This window comes from Cucurbita pepo, chromosome 11, assembly GCF_057944985.1.
Source record: "Cucurbita pepo subsp. pepo isolate OVF chromosome 11, ASM5794498v1, whole genome shotgun sequence".
NCBI classification, from domain to species: domain Eukaryota; kingdom Viridiplantae; phylum Streptophyta; class Magnoliopsida; order Cucurbitales; family Cucurbitaceae; genus Cucurbita; species Cucurbita pepo.
The window spans coordinates 13,519,488-13,538,332 of NC_141808.1; the positions used below are offsets into that span (position 1 = coordinate 13,519,488).

The 18,845-nt window shown below is 39.8% G+C and overlaps 1 pseudogene; it reads left to right on the plus strand.

The window, feature by feature from the left end:
• The window catches only part of LOC111783853 (lupeol synthase-like), a 63,915-nt pseudogene extending 58,224 nt beyond the window's left edge, over nt 1–5,691 (plus strand).
• The last annotated feature ends 13,154 nt before the right edge of the window (nt 5,692–18,845 follow it).

An 18,845-nucleotide genomic window follows, 5' to 3' on the forward strand; every position in this document is an offset into this window, starting at 1 on the left:
GTCTCAACAGTAAATGACATTATAAAGTGAGAGTGGTTTTCTTCATCGTTCGATCTTATGCAGTACTATGCACCCCCACTCACATGTCTCCACATGTACAATTTAGTGATCACATTGTTTACATCATATACAAAAGTGGGCGCATCCATAGTGTCCCTAGGATAAGGTACTCAGGCTTATCCCTGTACTATAGATTATTTTGACTATATACTTGGACTTGATTCACTCTTATGTCTCTACATATAGTTCAAGTAATCATACTATAGCCAGAGTGTTCTTAGTTGATTGGATTTCGATTAATGATCGTAAAATTAACTTTATTCAATAACAATCTTTATGAATAAACATCAATAATAACTTTATTCAAAAATAGAATATGTTTTTGTTTACAAACTATGAGTTTTAGGACATAAAATCCAACAAAAGGGATATCACAAAGAAGACAATATTTGCCAATGGTGGGCTTGGGTCATTACATCGACGATCCCAGAATCGGAGTGGAGCCTCGACAATACGGTATCGAAGTAGAGAGAAAAGTGAAGGCTCTGGTGACACTAATCACACTACTCAAGCTCAAAGCTACCTTGTTCGTGGTTACCATGGTGTCCTACTAGGTTTTCTAGGGTAGGTCTTGATGGCTTAGACATGGATTCACTCATCAATAGGATTCTCATGCAAGACCTCTCAAACTTGTCATGGTCTAGATGCACCGTCTGCTAGAGATATCTTTTTCTAGGTGTTTTTCTAGTCGATTAGTCTCTAGTGCCCTAGTCTAGGTTCGTTGTTCCTTCCGTTCTCAAGAAAGAAAATACAGGAAATCACTTAGTAGAATTAACATGCAACATTAACACACATGCTCGATGGAAAGATAATGTGCATCTTCACCTGGAGCGCAGATTTCATAAAATCCCCTTCCTCCTTTCATGTACATACAATATCATAATCTCAACCTAAAGTAAATTTCATAATCGTTCGATTCAAAGTACATTTAATTTTGTTATTTTAATCTCTTTCCATAACATGTAATATATTCCATTAGGTCCAGCTTCCTAGGATAGTGGTTTAATAGCATGGGGTTGATGATTGTTGGGGGAATCCCACGTGGCTAATTTAGGGCATGATCATGGGTTTATAAATAATGAATACATCTCCATTGGTATGAAGTCTTTTGGGGAAGCCGAAAGCAAATCCATGAGAGCTTATGCTCAAAGTGGACAATATTATACCATTGTGGAGAGTTGTGATTTCTAACATGGTATCAGAGCCACCTTAACTTAGTCATGTCAATAGAATCCTCAAATGTCGAACAAAGAAGTTGTGAGTCTCGAAGGTGTAGTCAAAAGTGACTCAAATGTCAAACAAATGGTGTACTTTATTCGAGGACTCTAGAGAAAGAGTCGAGCCTCAATTAAAGGGAGGTTGTTTGAGGGCTCCATAGACCTCACAGGAGGCTCTATAGTGTACTTTGTTCGAGGGGAGGATTGTTGAGGATTGTTGGGAGGGAGTCCCACATTGGCTAATTTAGGAACTGATCATGGGTTTATAAGTAAGGAATACATCTCAATTGTTATGAGGCATTTTGGGGAAACCTAGAGCAAAGTCATAACAGCATGTGCTCAAAGTTGACGTGATTCCTAAAACATCCATGCTTATCCTTTTGCCAAAGTGGATGGGTTAGATGCGGGCGGTCGGATGTGGTTCTTATCGCTTGAGTATCGAGTCGCCCTTTTGCCACGTGACGTCCTCCGCGCTCCTCTGTACGTTGGGTGATGCATGGTTGTGTATTTCTCTCTCCGTGGGAAACAACTTTTTTCATAAGGTGTTAAGATTTTGTGTTTAAACCATTTTCTTCGGATTTTTGTGACTTAATGCACCCAACTCAGATTGATTTGACTTCTTCACCAAAATCGTAGAGTTTTAGTTTACCTACGCCGACATACTTTTCTTATAATTTTTACTTGAACTCAAGATGAAATAAGGACTTTCAAAGTTACGAAAGAACCCACGTTTCCTGTTCTTGATTGGTACATCCGTTCTTCGATTGGACTCTGATTTTCGTCTGAGTTTTCTTCAAAAACCTATATAGATACGCTTTTACTTCATCACTTCATAGATTCAAGGTCTATCACTCTAGAAATGCTTCAGATCTACATAAAACCAAAACGAAAAAGTCATAACCGTACCTTAATGTGTTTTTAGGTTTCTTGCCCGAATGAGTGAATCCACCATCCAAACTTCTCTTCTAGCACCAAGAATAGTCCGCGATTTGAAGTTCTCTTGCCTTGGATCGATCTCCAATGACGGACTTGGGGCAGTTCTTCACTTCCCACTTCCTCTCCCTTCCAAAACCTCAATATCTTTCTTCTTCTCTCTTTTTTTTCTCTTTCTTGTCATGTCCATACCCTACAAACCCCTCAAGTAGGAACGGGGCATAGTGACTTTTTTTTCCACAACTATCCCGAGCATGTTTTCCTTCTTCAACGACTGGAGTTTCGGTCTTTTTGGCCTACAATAAAATCTTATAATTCTATAATTATACATTTTTTTAATTTTAAAAAAGGGAAGCAACTAGTCGTTCATACCTACTAAACTCGGATGTTACAAAATATATATATACACATATATACATATATATTCTTTTAAATTAGACCTACATGTTTCAACTTTTGCTTCTCTTCTTCTTATCATTTTCAATAGTTATTTGAATTGATATTCACGTACAATAATTTAAAATAAAGTTTAAACGTATAGTTTTTCTCAAAATGAAAATCAAACGTAAAACACCTGTAAAATGACAAGGAACTAAGCGATTTCAAAGCCTAATAACTTTCTATAAGGATCAACACCTTTGAATAAGGTTTAGGAAGGAAAAAGTAAGCAAAAAGGTCATCTTTTTAAGAATTTTTTCAAATTTGAGGCACAAAAAGAGAAAAGTGACCAAAAAAGTGGTAAAAAAAATTTAACAAAAGTTTTGATTTTTTAGAAAAAATAATAAAATATTTGAAAAATAAATTAGAAACTATACTTGGAAGTTCAAGATATTTACAAAAATGCTATTGCCTTATCTAGAAAGTTTAAGAATGAACCATTTAGAGTCAATCTAACTTTTAGAGAGATCTTCCCGTCCACGTCACCCCAAATTTGAACCACAATAAATAGACATGTGGAACCTAAGATCCAACGGTTGGAATTAAGAATGATGTAGATAAAGGGCTTTTCAGTATCTTTGATTCAAAACCTAACTCGATTCTAGAGATTTCCATGAAAACCAACGCTTGGGCTATAAATAAGGAAGCGTGGAGGAACATCTTGGAGAAGAATAGAAGCTTGAGAGTGTCTAAATCAACATAATTGAGCTTCTACTTTATGGGTATTTATGAGCTCCTACACATTTCTAGATAAACTCTCAAATAAGATTGATGAAAGATTCGAGAGCTAAAAAAAATTGTCCAAATATATTTGCCAATTCGAGTTTCATGGTCGATGTAGGAAGTTCTTGTTTTTTTTTTTTTTTTGAAATCCAATTGAAAGCTATAAGAAAATTCATGACTCAAACATATGTCAAACTTATTATGGGATGATGAGAAGTATTTTTTAGGAAGATCATGAAAAGCGAAAAGCTCATGATCGAGGGTAATCAAAGAAACACTTATCAAGTCTGGTTTATTTATGAATTTGGGGGAAACTCCAAATTCTAACACACGGTCCATCAAGCTTCAATCAAAGGATACCATAATTTTCATGACATTGAGAGGAGAAAGATTCGTGAAGAATTCGAGGAGTGAGGAGCTCTCTATCGGGTTGCCCAATAAGTCCCAAAATTTGTAGAAAAAGATGTATGGATATGTGAGGTTCAAATGAGAAATTGGAGGTATCCACGAAAATTCATTCTTCCAAAATGATTTCTTAAGCTTGAGAAGATAAGGAAGAGGTTTCATGAAAAAATCGAATCCTAAAGACGTCTCGTTCGTCCCACTAGATAAAGTTATCCGACAAACTTTAACTACTTTTATCTTGAGTTTTGGTTCATGAAAATGTATGAAACCAAATTAAAATTGGTCTACAATAGAATCAAAAGAAAGAAAAAGGAAATAGAGAATACAAAGAATATTGATGACAGAATCAAAAGAAAAAAAATACCGACAGAAAATAAAGAGAAGATTTAGGAGTAAAAATCCATTAAATATTGGCTAAGAATATCTATCAACTTAATTAAAACACACGAATAGAATAGAATGAAAAACATAGAGGAAGATCTCAAAAATAAATGGTTGATACCCGTAAATATAATAACAAACATATATTCTCATTTATAAAATAATTCTCAAAATTATAGTATAAATAAATAGTATGTAATTAGTCATTATACATATTTATATGTGAAGAAATATTAAATCTAAATTGAAAGATTAAGAATTTGTTAAATACTTAATAAAATTTAGGAATTAAAATTACCGAAAATAATTTGGTGAACATCTTGAATTGGGGGAAGCAACTTGACATAAGTGGGAATGAATTCGAGGAACGAATGCAAGCTAATTTGGAGTTAGATAGAAGTTCGACTAAGGTCATCCAAGTAAGTGATTGTACGGTTGGCATGGTTAAATTTCATGTTGACATGTGCCCCGTTGTTTCGTATGTGTCATATGTAATTGATATGTGTGTATATACATGATAAATCATAACAACTAATTAATTTGATTATTTTGTTGTATCTTAAACTTTTCAGCTATTGAATCCAATGGAATTCTTAGAACACACGATATTGGAGCTCGAGTAAGTAGATAATCTAAGAACATTGCTTAAAAAATATTACATGCAGATAAATTGTATTGGACTGATTATTATTATTTGTTTTGTTTCCCTTGTGATGAATAATGAAATGGGTGAAATTAAATATGTAGAATGCACATCATTATGGATGCAAGCACTTGTACTTTTTAAGAAACTATTTCCAAGTTACCGAAAGAAAGAGATAAAAAGACATTTTAAAGAAAAGTAGCGAAGTATTTGGAAGAAACACAGAAAGATGATGAATCGTGGTATGAGAATTGGAGAATTTGTCACACTTACGCAACATGCTTCGCTATAAAATGATTAGTGGCAACTGGAAATAGTTACCATAATTCCTCAACCCTACGAAGAGGTGTGGCGTTTCGTCTTAAAATTCAATGTCCCGATGGAAGGTTGGGAAGAATCACAGGTCTTTAAAGAAAAGAAATACATCCGCTTTTCTTAAGAATTCTTTCAATTTTGTTCAAACTTCCTTGGCTTTAATGAGTTTGATGAGGAAGAAGTTTGTTTTACTCTTTCATTTCAATTATTACTTAAAGCTTATATATATATATATATATATATATATATATATATATATATATATATAATCAACAAATGGTGTAGATAAGAAAAGAGAGACCCAACTTCTCGTGACCGTGTGGCCAAGCTACCGATTAATTCTCAATTGGGGAATGATGAGTACCCTCATTAGTTATTGTAATGTAATGTGTGTTTTGGTTAAACTATAACTTTTGTTATATTCAAAATTTGTTAAATTAAAAAATAGAGTTATTTGTATGGCAGGAGATAACTAGAGTAATGATGAACACATGCATGCAACACTATAGACAATACAGAAACGTATTCTCATTGTGGGCACTTGCCGAGTTTTGTAATAAGGTTTCAATGTTATAGTCTCAACCCAATTCATGTAAACCATTAATTCTTCATGCTTTTAGCTTTTTGTACCATTACATCTCCATCTACTCTTACATTTTAATTGGACATACATGTTTCAACTTTTAATTCTTTTTTATCTTAGGGTTTCTATTAATGAAAATATATGAAAAAAAGGTTAAAGGTTTGACTTTCACCCTCCAATTGGTTCAACTTAAATAATAATAATAAAAAAAAAGTCAATAAGCTTGACAGTTTAGCACTTTTAGAAAATTTGTTAGTGTTTATATGCTCTATTCCCGACAACAAAAGAGTTAAAACATATATGTTTAAGGTTCTTAGTAAAAAGAATCTCTCCCCTCAATTACTTATTTGTGCTTCAGTTATTTATTTTGGTGTACTTCGATCAAGGGTCATATCCAACATTTGATATCAGAACTAGGTTCTAGACAGATGTCGTCATCATACAAAGTCACCAGAGGAGATATTACAATGATAAAGAGTGAAAAGGAGGGGACTGCAACGCTCCAACACCCATTACTCACAAAGAGTAACTACGCAACATGCACAATAAAGATGCGACACTTACAGGCACAAGGCGAGTGGCACACAATCAAGCATGGTGACTGTGAAATAATTTTCGTGTATTTGTGAAAGAGACGTCGAGAGTGGATAGACAAAAAAAAAACACTGATTAGTTACCCACGAAAAGCCACTATTCCTAGCGAGGCTATTAGCCTTTTCTTTCCCATTAACTTTTTCAATTTAAAATCTACTCGACTAAAAATGGCATTTAATGTTTATTCAACAAAACTCTCCCGTAAACTTAAATGCTCCTGCTGTAATGTCATCTCGAATAAAGTGAAAACGAATGTCAATGTGTTTGCTTCTTTCATGGTTCACTGGGTTTTTTGCCAACTCAATTGTTGATTTGTTGTCAACTTGAATCACGGTTGCACCTCGTTGCTTTAGCTTCATCTTGCTCAACAAATTTCTAAGTCATATCGCGTGACACACACCAAGATGCTGCCACATACTCAGCTTCACATGTAAAGAGTGTCACTATCGGTTGTTTCTTTGAAGGCCAAGTAAATGCTGTGTTGCCCATAAAGAATACATAACCCGATGTAGTTTTCCGATCGTTTATGTCTCCGCACCAATCACTGTCAGAGTATAACCAACTAACTTGTAATTTTCTGTTTTCGAGTAGAATAACCCAAGTGATATCTTTCCTTGGATGTATCATAGGACTTGCTTCAACGCCTTCCAATGTGAATAAATCGGCTCCTCCATGAACCGGCTTATAATGCTGACACTTAATGAAAGATCTGGCCTTGTGCATGTAAGATACCGAAGGCTTCCTACCAGACTTCGGTACCTATTTGGATCTACTCGTTCTCCTTCATCGTACTTTGAGAGTTTTGCACCTAGTTCCATTGGTATTGATACCGGGTTGCAATTTTCCATCTTGTACTTCTTCGAGATCTCCTTTGCATATGTCTCCTATGATATAAAAATACCCGTCTCTCCTTGTTTAACCTCCAAACTAAGGAAAAACTTCAACAAGCCCAAATCTGTCATCTCAAATTCTCGTGTCATTGTGCTTTTAAACTCTTCTATCATCTCATCATTGTTGCCTGAAAAAATGAGGTCATCGACATAAAAAAACAACAAGTATCACATTACCTCCACTCTTCTTTCTGTAAAGTGCATGCTCATGGGGACATTGCTTGTACCCGTTCTCCTTGAAGTATGTATCGATACAAGTATTCCATGCTCACGGTGCTTGCTTCAACCCGTAAAGCGCCTTCTTCAATTTTAGTACCTTCTTCTCTTCTCCAATTTTCATGTACCTGGGTGGTTGTTCGAGGTAGACTTCTTCTTCAAGCACACCATTCAAGAATGCCGACTTGACATCCATTTGAAAAATCGGCCATTTGAATTGAGCCGCTTGGGAAACGAGTAATCGGATTGTCTCCATTCTTGCAACGGGAGAAAACACTTTGTTATAGTCGATTCCCGCCTTTTGCTTGTATCCCTTCGCAAGAAGTCGTGCCTTGTACCCCTCTATCTTGCCTTGAGCATTCATCTTTTTCTTGAACACCTACTTCACACCAATGAGTTGTCTTCCTACCAGTAATTCTGTTAACTCCCATGTATTGTTACGATGAATCGCTTTAATCTCTTCATCCATGGCAGTTTGCCACTTCTTGTCTCGCACCGCCTCTTCAAAGCTGACATTTTCAGCATCTGCCAGAAGACATACAAGGTATACCTCATTTGTTGAATCATACAAGTCTCGCAAACTTCGCATTTTGGGTTGTCGTGATTCATCTTCATCATCGGAAATTTTTGAGTTTGTTGCTATACTTATTGGTGCAACGACTGATGATGTTGACTCTGGCCATTCGGAGGAAAATGTCGACGAAAAACTGGCCGAAGGTTTCTTCGTAAGAAAAAATAGCGGAAGTAAAAGGAGAGAGGGAGAAATATTCGCTGAGATTTGCTGAAGACTCGATGTTTTATTTCTCTTTAGTTGAATCGTTTAAATAAAAAATCTAGTTACAAAAATAGAAAAACTAATTACACAACAATAGAAAAGTGGGCGAAGACTTCGCCCAAGTTGACCAAAAAATGGCAACTAGAATTACGCTCTTCCATTGGCGTGAATTCAGAAGTTTTGAGGTAAAAACAACCTAACAAAATAAGGAACATAGCTTTTATTTAACAGTCTCCTCCTAAAAGCTGTGCTATATCTACCTTATTATTTGAACTCTGATTTTTTAGCGTAGTTCTTCAAATTTTACCCGCGCCAGGGACTTGGTGAAAATGTCTCCAAGTTGTTCCTCTGTTCGGATGAAATCAATCTTGATGAGCCCTCGATCTGCACATTCTCAAATGTAGTGGAATCTGATTTCTATGTGCTTGCTCCGGTTGTAAAGAACTGGATTTTTTATCAGGGAGATCGTAGCTTTGTTGTCTACGTATAGCATTGGTGGATCGCTTTCTCTCCCGATGAGTTCTTCCATTAGTCGCGCAAGCCAGACCCCTTGTGTTGCTGCCATCGAAGCAACGATGTATTCTGCTTCGTAGGAAGACAAAGCAACTACCTTCTGTTTTGTTGATTGCTAGCAGATCGCGCCGCTTGAGAGGAAGTAGATCATTTCGCTGGTGCTCTTACGATCATCAACGTCACCGGCCATGTCACTATCACTGTAGCCGACCAGCTTGAGTTTCTCCTTTCCTCTCCCTGCGCAGTATCTTACACCCCAGCCTCTGGTTCCGGCTACATAGCGCAGGATGCGCTTGACAGCCACTAGATGCTCCTCCCTAGGTGCTAACATAAACCTGCTCACATATCCAACAGAATAAGCAAGATCAGGACGAGAGTTTACCAGATAGCGTAGACTCCCGACAATGCTGCGGTAATTGGTGGAGTCGACTTTCGTCGTAGTGCCGGCCTTCCTTAGTTAGATCGGGCCTCCATTGGCGTCCTTGTAGGATTACTGTCCACAAGCCCAGTTGTGTTTAGCAACTTCTTTGCGTATGCATTTTGGCAGATGGAGATGCCGGTAGAATTCTGTTGCACTTCGATGCCGAGGTAGTAGTTGAGAATGCCGAGATCGCTCATCTCGAAGTTCTTTGACATCTCCTTCTTGAACCTTTCGAGGACTTCCACGTCGCTTCCAGTGATTATGAGGTCGTCGACGTACACTCCCACGATCAGTCGCTGCTTGCCATGGTCGTGCGTGTACATGCCATGTTAGAGGCACAACGTTTGAATTTTAGTGACATAGGGTACTGTCGAGCTTCGCGTTCCAGGCTCGTGGGGCTTGTCGAAGCCCGTAGAGTGCCTTGTGCAGGCACAGTACCTTATCGGGGTTTTTGTTGTCCAGGAAGCCAGGTGGTTGTCAGACATAGACGGTCTCCTTCAGCTCTCCGTTAAGGAAAGCAGACTTTACCTCCATATGGTGAACCTCCCAAGAGTAATGTGCCGCAATTGCCAGCAAGAGACGAACGGATTCTAACCTTGCCACTGGCGCAACTACCTCTTCGAAGTCCACTCCTTGCTTCTGGATGTAGCCCTTCGCCACCAGACGAGCCTTGTGCTTCACAACTTCTCCTTTTTCGTTGCGCTTTAGTTTGAAGACCCATTTGAGCCCTATGGCTCGGTGTCCCGGTGGCATATCCTCCAGACTCCACGTCTGGTTCTAGTGATGGATGTCATCTCCTCTTGCATTGCCTTCAGCTAGCACGGGTTCTTTTCTGCTTCGGCGAAGGTGTTCGGTTCATCTGCACTGATGGCATGTAGTTCGGCCACTTCTTCGAGCTCGCGCGCTGCTAGTCCAGGTGGTTCACCTCCTCCCACTAGGTCGTCCATCCTCTGGTACCTAGCCTCCAGATCAGCATCGTGGTGTTGCGAATTCCACTGGTTCAGGGGGTGCACCTGCTGGCGGCGGTGACGGCTCCTGATGCTGGGCTCCTCCTTCTTCCGGCTCGGTGACGAGGTACTCCACCGTAAATTTATTTGGATTATGGTCTGCCTCGATCTCGTCATTCCACTGCCAGAAGGTGCTTTCGTCGAAGACGACGTCGCGAGACACGTGAGCTCGCCCCCTACAGGATCATAAAGTCTATACGCCTTGCTCCCGGGTTCATAGCTGATGAAGACGACGCAGCCAAAAATGAGCTTGGTGAGGTGGGGACGTGTTACCTTCATGTATGCGACGTAGCCGAAAACGCAGAAATGATGTACCGTTGGCTTTTTGTTGTACCAGGCCTCATATGGCGTCTTCCCGTCGAGGCTTCGGGTTGGCGACTGATTGAGGCGATAGACGGCCGTCATTACTGCCTCTCCCCAGAATCTCCCAGGCATCCGGGCCGTCACCAACAATGACCTCGCTGTCCCAACGATGGTCTGATTTTGGCGCTCCACCACTCCGTTCCGTTGGGGGGGAGTAGGGCACCGTTAGGTGCCGTTGTATGCTGATCTCGTCGTAGTACTTACCGAAACTTGTCGAGGTGAATTCTCCGCCTCAGTCTGTATGCCGATCTCGTCACATTCGGCCTCCGCTCGCGCTTTAATGCGCTTCACTGCCTCTGCCGCCTCACTTTTCGCTTGCAGCAGGGTCAGCCACATGAAGCAGCTTTTGTCATCGACTAACAGGAGGAAGAGACTCCTACCGCCTGGGGTTGCCAGTTTGATGGGCCCGCAGATATCGCCGTGTACAAGCTCCAACGGCTCATCGGCACGGTAGGATGTTCGAGACGGAAAGGGTGTGCGCCTCTATTTGCTGATGAGGCACCCGTCGCACAGTTTGTTCACGCCTTTGATTGCCGACAAATCGTGCACCAACTCCTCCTTTTGTAGCTTTTCTAGGGCAGGAAAGTTTAAGTGCCCGTACCTTGCGTGCCACCTCCAAGATACCTCTTTGGTCTTGGCCGAGAGGCTGACGGGTTGCTCTATCTCTAACTCAAGGATGTAAAGACGGTTTGTCGTGCGCCGAACCTGCGTGAGCATCCGTCGTTGATTATCGCAGATTTTGAGTAGTCGCGCTCGATGGAAATGAAGCAGCCTGTCTCATCGAGTTGACCCAGGCTCACAAGGTTAGCCTTGAGCCTCGGGATGAAGTAGACGTCGGTCAGCTTGCGGTGCTCGCCTCCCTTGCTGACGAACAGTACGGTGCCGCGCCCTTCGATTTTGACGACAGAGCCGTCGCCAAATTTCACCGTCCCGCAAATCCCCGAGTCAAGCTCGGAGAATGCAGATCTAGCTCCAATCATATGGTTTGTTGCCCCTATGTTGAGGATCCATCGCCGATGCTCGTGTTGCTCGTCCCTTTCGCCGATCTGAGCGAACACTCGCTCCTCCTCTAGTTGAATTGGCTCCCCAGCTGGTGTCGTCTTTGCTACGCCCAGCTGGAGCTCTTTCTCGGGTTCGATGTCGTCGTTGATTACCTCCACCTCCGTGGATTTGGAATCTAGATTGGGGACGCATGCACTTACCATGAAGAGAGCTGGCTCGTCCTCCTCGGATTGAGCCACATGGGCCTTGTCTGGGGGCACAGATCCCAGACAAGGAGAAACAATTGAGTATCGGGAGGATCGGCTGGCGTTCGCCGCCATATTACAATCTATGCCCCCAGAGATGCTGGCATCTCTCTCCACCAAGCGCACCGCGCAATTGGCCTGGGAGGGAATCAAATCCCGTCAGGTCGGTGTACAGCGAGTGCGGAAATCCAACATCGAGCAGCTGCGGAAGGAGCTCTCAGAGATACGATGATTTTTCAATGTGGATCACGGGGCTCTCCAACAGCATCACCACACTCGGTGGCAGCATCAGCAAGACAGAAAATCGTGAAGAAGATGCTGCAGGTCGTCCAAGAGGTGACCGGAAGACTGCGTAACGTCGAGCAGCGGAAGAAAAATACCATTTCAGCTGACGACAAGGAGGGTCGTCTACTCCTCACTGAGGAGGAATGGCTTGCACGCCTAAAGCTCCCTGACGATACCGGCGAGAGCAACGAGCCAATCCAGTGCTCGTACTGTGGGAAGAGAGGTCACCTGAGCAAGAATTGCTGGAGCAAGCTCAGGAACAAGGAGACGGCCGAGAAGGCCCATGTGGTAATCGACGACGGCATAACTGCTCCGGTGAGCGTCGAACCCGAGGAAGAGTTCCAATTGTGCATAACAAAGGCACCGGCTGGGGAGCCAATTCAACTGAAGGAGGAGCGAGTGTTCGCTCAAATCAGTGAAAGAGGTGAGCAGCAAGAGCACCAACGATGGGTCCTCGACACGGGGGCAACAAACCATATGACAGGGGCCAAGTCTGCGTTCTCCGAGCTTGACTCGGGGATTCGCGGGACGGTGAAATTCGGCGACGACTCCGTCATTGAGATCGAAGGGCACGGCACCATCCTGTTCGTTGGCAAGGGAGGCAATCATCACAAGCTGACCGGCGTCTACTTCATCCCGAGACTCAAGGCTAATATTGTGAGCCTGGGTCAACTCGATAAGGCCGGCTGCCACATTTTCATCAAGCGCAGGCTACTTAGGATCCGCGATGATCGACGACGGCCTTTACATCCTAAAGTTGAAGATAGAGCAACCAGTCAACCTCTCGGCTAGGTACCGGAAGATGGAAGACTTATGAGGAAGAGGTGAACCACCTGGACTGGCAGCCGCCAACTCGAAGAAGAGGTGACCGAACAAGACGTGGAGGCTGGAGGACATGCCGCTAGGGACACCGAGCCATAGGGCTCAAATCGGAGTTCAAACAAAATAAGGTAGATATACCACAGGTTTTAGGAGAAGATTGTTAGATAAAACCTGAGTTTTTGAGTTTTTCCTTATTTAAATTCACACGATTTCAGAATACCTCCGTTACGCCTTTACATCTTAAAGTTGGAGATAGAGCAACCAGTCAACCTCTCGGCCAGGTACCGGAAGATGGAAGACCTATTAGGAAGAGGTGAACCACCTGGACTGGCGGGGCGCCAACTCGAAGAAGAGGTGGCCGAACAAGACGTGGAGGCTGGAGGACATGCCGCCAGGGACAGACCTATTAGGAAGAGGTGAACCACCTGGACTGGCGGTGCGCCAACTCGAAGAAGAGGTGGCCGAACAAGACGTGGAGGCTGGAGGACATGCCGCCAGGGACACCGAGCCATAGGGCTCAAATCGGAGTTCAAACAAAATAAGGTAGATATACCACAGGTTTTAGGAGAAGATTGTTAGATAAAACCTAAGTTTTTTGAGTTTTTCCTTATTTAAATTCACACGATTTCAGAATACCTCCGTTTGACCATTTGACAAACACGTCGAATGGATCACCAAAGTTTTAGACTGCAATTTTGTAGGGAGTGGCACAGATTTAGTTGGCCACTTACAACCTTTGGATCACCAAAGTTTTAGACGGCAATTTTGTAGGGAGTGGCACAGATAGTTGGGCACTGTACAGCCATTTTTAGGATAGGTTATATTTAAATAGGAAATCTGTTCACAAGATTTAATAACCTGATTGTAAGCGCAGTCAAAATTTCAGTCATTCTCTCTCTTTGTTATTTTACACATTTTATTTTTCTTCCAACAACCTCCTGTCGACCATTTCCTCTCACCGAAAAGAAAGGATTTTCCTGGCCGATTATCTAAAAACAACAAACGAAATGAGCAACCACGTGGCCGAAGATCGAGCAGAGTTCAAGAACTTGATGAGAAGTTCATTGAAAAAATGAAGTTTTGTGACAAATCAATTATATAGATCCAATGCAAATAATCCATGTTGTTCCAATGTGTAATACCAAGCGGTTAACGGAATAAATAATGATATTAATAAAAAAAAACACGTTTCGTTGCAGCTTCGTACACTGCTCGCCGCTCAAAAGTACAACCGAGTTAGACGGCGAAAGACAACGCTAACCATGTGGTTTCGAAGCCATCTTTAAAGAAGAGGGGGATGTGGGTTGATTGCGTGAATGGGTTAAAACGCTCAGGGTTGAGGAAGAAGATGCTGTCGGAGTGAGACCAAAACCCACGTTCGTGGGAGAAAACTCGTACCTAATCCAAAACCCAAAATCTCGTTTCTGATGAAGAGGGACGTTGATAAGGCTTGAAAACTTACCTCTTGTGTACGTGCAGTCGCCGGTGGTCCCTTTCATGGTGTGGGTTGGTGTTTTCGATGTCGGATTTGTGGGATTGCTCTCACCGAAAAAGCTTTCAAATTCTCTCTCTCACATTTCTCCTTGTGTTTCACGCTTGCAGGGGATCTAGAGCGTGTTGCCAAAGGTGTGAGGGTTTTTGGTGTTTCGTGGGGGTCGAGAGGGCATGTGTCTGAGTGAGGTGCGATAATTCCAGCGTTCGCTAAAATTCTTGCGAGTCACCGGCAATCGTGCTGATATTTCTTTTATACGACCATTACACTCATGGTTGTATGTATGCTGATGACTTGATTATCACTTGTACAAGTGTGGAAGACATCAAAGAGTTCAAGCAGAAAATGATGAAAGAATTTAAGATGATTGATCTCGGTTATTCACGTACTACCTCGGTATTAAAGTATACCAAAGGAAAGATTGCATCTTATTAAAGGTGTTGCAGCAATTTAAGTTGACAGAGTGCAACCTGACCAAGTATCCTATGGAAGCAAAGTTATAACTTGGGAAAGATGTTGAAGGAAGCTCGATGAATTCTATTAAGTACGGAAGTCTGAGATACTTGACTCATACTTGTCTAGACCTTCAATATGTTATTGGAATGGTGAGGAGGTACATGGAAAAGCCTACGATGATGCATCATCAAATGGTTAAGCCTTTTCTCCATTGTGTGAAGGGAACCACAAACTACAGGCTGAAGTATTAAATAGGGTGTGGTTCCGAAGAAATGTGGTTTATTGATAGTGATTTATCTAGAGACATTGACAACGGAAAAAAAACACCGCAGGAATAACAATTTATCTCAACAAAAATTTGATCTCTTGACAGTCTCAGAAGCAGTAAATCGTGACGCTATCTTCCTGTGAGGCTGAAATCATGGCAGCAACTACGACATTGTGTCAAGCATTGTGGTTGAGAAATTTGTTGAGTGAAGTGACCGAAAGTGAACTAAAGCAGTTAACTCTCTAAGTCGACAATAAATCTACAATTGCATTAATGAAGAATCTAGTATTTCATGGACGCGACAAACACATTGCACTCGCTTCCACTTCATCCGTGAGTGTATCGAAAAGAGACAAATTGTTGTGGAGTTCATATGCACCAGATAAATAGCAATGTGCGCTTATTCTCACCAAGGCCCCAACAAAGGTTAAGTTTGCAGAGATGTAGTAGTTGCTGGGAGTGAAGAATCTCCAACAAAGTCAAGCTTACTGGATAGATTGTGAGCCAATAAGCATGACTTAGTCAAAGAAGTAACTAACTTATGGAGCAATAAATTGTTGTTGTGGAGCAAGTTAGTGATTTATTTAAGAGAATTTGTTAATGGTTTTGAACTTGGAGAAAGTTTAGAAAATTTGCTATTTCTTTCTCCACTATAAATACTCCTCAGATCTATGCTCTATCCACAAAAACAAAAGAATTGAAAAGTATAAGTGCTTAAGGTTCTTAGTACATAAAAACTCTCACCTCAACTTGTTCGTTCTTCTGCTTCAGTCATTTGTTTTGGTATATTTCAATCAAGAGTCATATCCAACAAAGGCATCTAAATGCTTTAAATCTTGGACACTCTAGGCTAGCTCTGATTATAGGGACACTAGGGTTTAGTTCTCTAATCACATCTCATGATGCTCAAAAGTTTTGGTCTACTAACTAAAAGCGTCCTGATCATGGTCACCATAAAACTGTCAATCTCAATTCATTCATGAATGCTCAAGCAAGGATATAAAACATTTAATCATCTAAAGTATAGTTCTCAATCTCAATTCAGAGTTCCTAACATAGCAGAACCATATTATGTTGTATACCGTTCTAAAATCTCTTGCTAGAGGCATTTCAAATGTTCTCATATAACACATATATCATGCTTATTATTTGATCACATTCCAATGCCCTAAACTAGAATATTCCAATGCATATTCTGGTTATATAAGGCATTCATGCTCACATGGTACCGTGATCCATGGATATCCATTAAATACTGTTCAAAAGAATTTTAAATGGCTACTTACATGTTTGTATGAGCCTTTGCCACTCCTATTTCTCAAATTTTCTCTACCTAATGCATGTCACTATTTGGATGCACCCCACACTCGTTAACTTGGTTTCGAATCTTCTCCAACACATATCTTTGGTTTTTTTTTCTGGCTATTTCTATACCCAAGGCACATCCTATTTTCCTTTGAATTTCCTAAATCCTAGAATTCGGGAGTTTTCATAAGTTTCTTAATTGCTTCTAATTTTCATATCTTTTTTAATATCTAACTCAATTCGAATCAAAGTTGGGAGATTGAGTACAATTATCTAATAAAATTTATTTCATCATATTTCATCAAATATAATATGGAAAAATATGAACACATTTAAAATAGGGACGATTATGGGATGATTTCTTAAAATTTACTGTTTTTAACCCTAAACGAATTTTCAATTTTCAAGTGTCATTTCTATGATTCCTTCACAAAATTTATTCAAAATGATGTCCTAATGCAGTTAAAACAATTTTTAGAAGCATTGCATCTACTTAATTCAAGGATCTTAGGAAAAATAGTATCTAAAAACTCGTAAATGGAGAACCGATTCGATTCCAGTGACTCAAAAGTTCAGATCTTTGAATGATGCTCGACCAGAAAATGCCCCAAACTCGTCGGATCTGAAGATGGAAAATGATTTCTTCATTTTATCTCCAAGAAATTTTTAGCCCTCTCTTTCCTTTCGTTTTCTTACTTTCCTTTTGTTTTCTTACTTTCTTTTCTTTCCTCCCTCTTCATTTCTAGAATGGTAACTCATCAATTACCTATTTAGATTAGACACAAAAAGTTACTAAAATACCCTTTGGAGTTACACCATTGACTTTGACTTTTTTTTTTCACTATTTTATATTTTCGGGTCTTTGAGTATATCTCAAGAACTTTACTCTATTACGTCATGAAATTCTGCCCCTAAAGCCTTTAATAAAATCCGTAGATTTAAAAAATAAAAGGAAAAGTTAGGAAGGATTGTTCCCTTCTTGGCCTCAGCTTCAGTGCTACTGAAAATATTTTTATTTTTTCCACTTTAGAACATATTTTCAAATTTTAACCTAAGGAAAACATGTTTTTAGTAATGACTCGGTTGGTTTAGGTCTACAATGTCGGATTGATAGAAGAATTTCAGTGGTTTTCATCAATATAGATGAAGTTTCATCTTTTTTTTTTTTTTTTATGTATTTTTCTTTATTTATATAAAAAGGTTCACAATTTCTTTTTATTTTCAATCGTACGGAAGAACAGTGTTATTTACTTAAAATTTGAGTTATTTCAACCCGACTCTAAGTTAAAATAGTTTGGAATCAATTACAAAAAGTGTGAAACCGTTATTTATCGTTATTATAAAATATTATATTTAACAAAAGAAATATAGTTATCGAACGATGCAACTAATTTGTGGGCTAATAATTGAGGGTCATAGTCGAGTTACCAATTCAAGTAAAATAATGGATGTATTGGACATTGAAGTATTGGACATTGAATTTATTAGGGGTGGGTGGTAGTTATAATTAAACCTTCCACTTTAATAATTACCACGTGCTCTAATCCTCTGAGCTACAGGCCCTACCCCGTCTCCACTGGATCTGAAAGATTCGAGGAAAAATATAAATTCTAGTCTGAACACAAATTTTATCAATTATAGTGTCATAAATACTTTTGAAAAAACTCATATATTAAAAGAAATGAATTTTTTTAGAAAAAAAGTTTACATACTCATTAATACATATTATAATTCATTCCAATTTTTTTTTTTTTTAAGTATAATAGAAATATTGATAATTTTCTATGTGGATATAAATGTAATACCTGCATCTATATATAGGTTGAAGAAATTTGTATGGAAAGGCACAATTGAGAGTGAAAATGTGGAGACTTAAGTTGGGAGAAGGAGCAAATGATCCGTACTTATTCAGCTCCAACAACTTTGTGGGAAGACAAACGTGGGATTTTGAGCTTGATGAAGGCACTCCAGAAGAGCGAGCTGAAGTGGAAGAAGCCCGCCAAAATTATTACCATAATCGTTTCAAAGTTCCATGCAGTAGTGACCTCTTTTGGAAATTTGAGGTTGTCTTTAATTAATATATAAATCATTTCAAATATTTATTTATTTTAAGTTTCTAACTTTAATGATCCTATTGGTACTTTCCTAAATTTAAATCTAATTTATTTAGAAATAGAATTATAATAAGTTATTGAATATTATGAGAATGCAGTTTCTAAGAGAGCGAAATTTCAAGCAAACAATTCCAATAGTAAAAGTGGAGGAAGCAATAATTAATAAGGAAACAGCGAGCATTGCAATGAGAAGAGCCACCAAGTTCTTTGCAGCCTTACAAAGCCACCATGGCCATTGGCCTGCTGAAAACTCTGGCCCTATGTTTTACTTCCCTCCACTGGTACTCTTCATTTTTCTATTCATTTTATTTTATATAATTCTTCGGCAATATTACCCTTTTCTTTTCCGGTATTTTCGTTGTATATTACGGGACATCAC